Here is a 6,495-nt window from a genome sequence, read left to right on the forward strand (position 1 = left end):
GTTGGTTTAGCCTTGAAACATCATTCTAAATAAGTCAAATGTGATTTTTTTTAGTCATCCCTTCATTTTGAATGTGTTGACAAAGCTCTTTTTAAGTCTTCCAGATGGACAATGGCAAAACTGATTTTGGCAGAGTCTGGGGAGTATTACACTCTTTCTATGCTCTCAAAAAGAATTTCAAATTTTGGTAATCTATCTTTAAAAAACAGGATTACCTTGGATCTCTATTTAAAATGGCAAAATACTGGCATATCGAAGTATTTCTCACATTTCCTGAATGTCATTTAGTCATGTCTCTTTAACTTTGAGTCTTTAAGTTTTACTGAGATATTTTCTTGTGTTAACTGTAATATCTCTTAATCAAACTTTTCCAAGGATACCCAAATACTTCTATACAGTGGTTTATTGAGATGATTCTGTAGAAGTGACCCTACAGCTCTTCTGCTTTAAATATCTACTTATTTGTGTTTGCTTCTTTGTTTAAAGTTTAGAGTCCATGCTTTTATTTCAGTAAGTCTTTGCTACTGAGGGTTCAAACAAATGTAAGAAGGCTAAAATGTAACTTCTAAAAGTGGAAGGGGAGGGGAACTCAGACCTTCTTGTCAGCTTTGTAACCATAACAGTTCCTCCCAGGAGGCCTAAACAAACGAACAAAAAATGCCACCATTGTGAAGCTACAAGCTATTTTCTGAATCCAAAATGAGACTTGAATTTACATTTAAGGTTGAGGGTCCACATCCTCTAGAAAAATAATTCAAAACTGAGTTTTGTAATTGAAAAAAAAGTTCAAGAAGTTACCCAGTAATTATTCCTGAGGAGGAATACAAAGTCTTCATTAGTCTAATGTCCTTATTTTATTGTATTTTATTTAAAGATTTTATTTTTAAGTAATCTCTACACCCAGCGTGGGCTCAGACTCACAACACTGAGGTCAAAAGTCGCATGCTCTACCAACTGAGCCAGCCAGGTACTCCAACCTAATGTCTGTATTGTAGACTGAGAAGTTAAGGGTTTCATTAGTAATGTGAGTTGTGAAATGTGAGCCAGAGTTTTGTATCCCTCAGAGAGATTTGGAGGGAGAGCAGTGCGTCTTGACTGTAGGAATTTGGAGTCGCTGTGCCAAAAATTGTTGCTTGTTCTTAGGGACCAATTTGGGAGGGTTCTTGTGCACGCACACATGTTTGCAGTAGGGCTAGACCACATGGAAGGAAGACACTAATGCAAGGTATTCATCTCATGCTGGTAAAGAAATCAGAAATGAAATTCATTTAGGCTTGCCCTGGACTGGACAGTTACCCTGAACATGTGGTTGTTTAAGATTGGTCAGTACGGAATGCTAGATATTGGCCTGTCTGTTCTGAAGTTACTGCCCTGCTTGAAGCCGTAGAGAGAGATGGTGTTCAACTTCAGGAGGTTCATGGACCTCAGGAAGCTTTCATCCACAGACCTCCAACGCTGAGAATGGAGTGTTCTACTTGCACGCTACTTGAGACAGGTTCCTTTCTTGGTCTAGAGCTACCTAAACTGGTACTCTAAAGAAAGAGTAAATGAGAAAGAAGCAGAACTAGCTTTCAGCCCAACGTGGGATAAAGGACGATGCCCCAACATGAATTATCTAGAAAGCTCATAAACAGAAAAATGAAAGTGATTGTGTCGGGGTCTTGCCACTCTCCTTCCGCCATGAGGGGGACAGGTCAATCCTTTTTTAATATCCCTGACCAGTGGTTTTATGGTGTGTTTAAACTCTTACAATTCAGGCTACATATATGTAACAGAAAGGTTGAATGGGACTTAGCCTATATCAGTTTCCACTGTGAGGCCAGTTTGACAGAGATCAGGACACTAAAGTGAATGTAAGACAGACTGTCCCATCTCATGTGCAGATTAACTGAAGAAATGTTCCTAAGAATCTGCTCCATGACACCTGGTTCCTCAGCCTGATCAGGAATAGAAAAGGGCTTCAGAGAAGATGGGCAGATTAGTGAAAAGGTTTGCTTGGAAATAGCTGTTGTCAAGCTGTGAGTTATCCCCACCCCTTTGCAGGAGGGGCTGGTATTTCCTTCTAACCACAAGTGAGGGGGGCTTTACTGGGACCTCTCAGAGGGCTTTGACATGGCTCCATCTTGGGAAATCGAGGGGCTGGAGGAACCTTGAGGGCAGAACCAGAAGAGGCTACCCTGTTGGCATCAGCCTCCACACTACTGATCATGAAAACAAGTGGTATGTGGGTATTTGCCTAGATCAGAAGTTGGCTTTCTTGGAGAGACTCCCATGTGAGGAAGTTTTGAGCCCTGCCTTTAAAAAATCACTTAAAGAGAAGAGTAATTCTTAGCAAAAAGAGACTGTAAGTTTATAGTGAATGCCCAGGGCTGAGGGTGGGGCATTAGTGACTGTCCAAAGTAGAGAAACATCTGTTCAGGTTATAAGAACTACAGCGGGGAGGGTCCTGTAGGGAACCTCTTAAGAGCCCATGAAAATATCACATTGATAAAGATGCAGAGCCACCATCCAGGCCCTTCCAGGTCTGACAGTTTTAATTAGCTGCTAGGATCAATGGGCTCAAAACCAACCAGCCAGGTAGGAATTTGCCTTATCCCTCACCTCTACTCCCCACCTGAATTTAGATGTTGGAGAAGTCCTAAACAAAAGCAAGCATATGGGAGAGGGAGGAAGCAGGCTAAGAGGAGAGACCTGGAGGGCAAGACCACCTTCCCTATATGTAGGCTCACAACCAGAAGGTCCAAACTGGGGAAGGGAGATATATCTCAAACTTATGTTTAGAGCTTTGGTTATTATGTGCAGCTGGATATTTATTCTACTTACAAAGTGAGGTCGTGTTTGTCATTTAAAGTAACCACAGATCACACAAGAGAACAGAGAAGCCAAAGGGACCTGCCGAAACTTTCATTAAAGACTGGGGAAAGTTATCCCTATTGAAGAAAGTTTAAAGGGATAGTAGGTTTAAAAAAATAATAATAAAGGAACATATGGGTAACAACCCATGCATTTTGTTCATTGTATGTTTAAGTTATAAATACATAGGTAAAGTTTAGGGAAGTAGTCCTTAATCAGAGCTTTGTAGCAGATCCCCTAAGGAGACGCTTCAAAACGCACGTGCTCAGATTTCATCCTGGATATTCTGATTTGTCAGTTTGTGGTGGAGTACCAAGTGTATTTTTGGGGGGCATGGGGGGAATCTCCAGGGAATTCTGATGCTCACCTCCGAAGCACAGTTTACTTACATAAATTGTGAAGAACAATTTACTTATATAAAGCCATGGATTATAGTTCATTAATAACAAGTCATTGAAACAAAACAGGTTGGGGAGGAATGTAACTAACTTGCTGAATCAGAATTAATTTTGAGCTAGATGGGCCACGTTGTTTATATTGTGTAATATTTCTTCTGTTCTGCCAGGATTGGTACCTAATGCCAAAAGAGTAATGGTGAAGGCTCTAAAGAACAATTTGTATGTAATCATTGGAAGCGGGAGGTAGTGGACATGGAGGACCCACTGCAATCCTGAATGCAGAGTAGCCCAAGAAGCAGTATTCAGGAAAAGAATGCAGATTTGCTCCGCAGCAGGATTATGGCTGAGGGAGGCTTTTAAACATCACTACTGAGTTTCTGAAACTCTTATCCCATCTCCAACTCCTTCAACTGGAATGAATGATAAGCAACTGGAAGTGTAAAAAATCTTATGCAGTCTTCATTTCAAGTTCAATGATACAGCAAGTTGTAGTTAAGAAGGTTCAGAGGGAAAAATCAATGTTTCCTATTTTTATGGAGCCACTAGAATCAGTTTGCTTCTTTCGAAGCATCGTTTGAGTTCATACTTATTTTGCCAATTCATACAATCTGTAATATTCAATCAATCATGTATGTATGACAAAATCAGCCTCTAAAATTGGTGTGGTAAGAGAGACAGAGAATCAGCTATATGTAACTGAATGTTCTTTTTTTTTCCCTGCCTGAAAGTATGTTTGAGAATTTAGTTATCAGTTCCTTTAAAACAGTCACAATAATTTGTTTGGTGCTTTATAGTTTTCAAAGTGTTCTCACAAACAATATCTCTTTTTTTACTCATAACAATCCAAGGAAAAAGGTATGACAAGTACTAAAATTCAATCAAATATCCTAACAACTGAAAGTAGCTAAAACCACTAAATGATTAAGTACCCTTTTACTTTTCTCCTAGACTCTGTAGATATATAGATAATAACTCTGAACAGCTTCATGGTTTACATGTATCATTTAGTAGAAAGCTTTTTTTAAGTTTTTATTTAAATTCCAGTTAGTTAACATAAACTATAATATTAGTTACAGTGTACAATATAGCGATTCAACGCTTCTGTACAAAACCCGGTGCTCATCACTATTACCTATTACCTATTACCAATTTAAGCCCTCCCCCTACCCACCTCCCAATGGAATATTACTCAGCCACAAAATAAAAAATGAAATCTTGCCATTTACAATGACATGGATGGAGCTAGAGAGTATAATGCTAAGTGGAATAAAGTCAGTCAGAGAAAGATAAATACCATATGATCTCACTCATATGTGGAATTTAAGAAACAAGGCAAACAAGCAAAGGGGAGGTTGGTAGAGAGAAGCAAACCAAGAAAGCTTTTCTACATGACAAAAATTCTGACTAATTTGGTGCCCTTACAGAGGCTGACTTTATCCAAACAGGAGCCTTGCGAGAGACATTGAAGGTTAATATTGGAAGGGTACTATCATGAAGTAGCTCCAGACCTCCAAGACCATCCCAGGCCTCTAGGAGTTAGTTTTCTGATTCTGCATGTCACTTTGAAACAGCCAACCAAATGCATAAGGTCTCTCTCTCTTAAGACTTGTCATTTGTTTTCAGCTCAACAGCTGAGTCACAAAGGAAGGAAACATTTCTGAGGGTTTAAAGAAGCTGGTCTTTCTTATAATTAGCAAACACCTGCTGTCATAGGTAAGGATGGTGTGGAAAGGGCTAAATAGAGCAAAGTCTGAAACAGAACATCCCAAATGTCATTTAAAGTGCAAATCCTAAGTTGCATGATTCTGGAGTTTTCAATCAGAACCCTAGAGAAAATATCCATGAGATCGAATTTAAAACCTCTCCATGTAAGCCCATGTAAAGTCAAATGAGTAAAACTCCCACAATACATTTGTCTTTCCATATCTCTGTCTAGAATCTTTATGAAAATGTAGAATGAACATCTAGTTGGAGTCCTGATTCCACAGAGTAGCCAGGTAGCCTTGGCCGAAGCCACTTCACTTCTACTCACCATCCTTTGACATCTGTAAAACTAGGATATTACCAGTTACCTTACCTTCAGATTACATAGTATAAAATGTGAAATTATTTTACAAATTTCAGACCACTATACAAATGGAAGATTATTATTTCTATAGGATGTCCCATCCACCTGGGCAGCACATAATAGAACACATTTTGGCCTTCACAGTTACTATTGTGAGCTCCTTATTTCTATCATCATAGCACACTGCTTTCTACTCCTTTCTTACATCAACTTGGCCCTCATCCTTCTAGGTAGTGTCTCATGCTCTGGCCTTTGCTTGATGACTGAGTTGATTTATCTGTGTTGACCCTAGGCAAACCACCTACCTGACCAAATTCTGATCCCCAGGGTTCCATCCTAGTGTCATAAGTCTGGCTAGTGCCTCTCCTAGGATATACCCCTGAAGGTGGAAGGGAATATTTGTCTCTCTTACCTCAATTCCATTCCCATTTCCTAGGTGCTAGCAAAGTGACTGCATGAGGACAAAGGACAATCTTGTGGGACACAGATAAGGGTGAAAGGGAGCTTGGGCACTCTCCACATTCCTTACATTTTTTAAATTCCCCATGTCATCACTTCTGCCTTCCAACAGCAGAATTGAGTCAGGAGAATTGGCCGTTCCAGCCTCCCTTCTACTATGATGCAGACAAGAGACCTAAATCAGGTCCACCAACCAGATACACCCATGAGACATCTATTTGGAAGTGAGCAATGTGAGTGTGAAGGCTTGCCAAGGCATGCATTGTTGATATGGGTGACCGTGAAGAGTCCAGTTTGGAAAGTAGTAACATAACATAATAAAATAAAAAATAAAAAAAAGAAAGTAGTAATAACAGTTGTACAAAGGTCAAGTTCCTGGAATGGGTGGCAGCTGCAGTTAGGTTGTGTCTTGCAGCAGACAGAGACAGCAACAGCAGGTTCCTCACAAGTTCCCTTCTGCAGCATGGTTTTCATGGTTGGTTTTGAAAGCTTAGGGTAGAGTCTGTTTCTCTCGCCCTGTCAGCAATTCTGAGCCACCTAGTGCACTTTAATAAATTCCCTTTGTATGACAAAACTGACTCACAGAGGCTGAGCTGCTTTCCAAGGGTCGCACAGGTAGTAAGAGCTGAGATGAAAAGGGAAACACTGTGTCATCTCCACAACACATTGAACTGTTTAGTGAAAGTTGTTGATTCAAATTACTCATCCTTTCTTACA

Source organism: Mirounga angustirostris, unplaced genomic scaffold, assembly GCF_029215605.1.
Source record: "Mirounga angustirostris isolate CCGP_5_RB_7025 unplaced genomic scaffold, mMirAng1.0.hap1 SCAF_3, whole genome shotgun sequence".
Taxonomy (NCBI): domain Eukaryota; kingdom Metazoa; phylum Chordata; class Mammalia; order Carnivora; family Phocidae; genus Mirounga; species Mirounga angustirostris.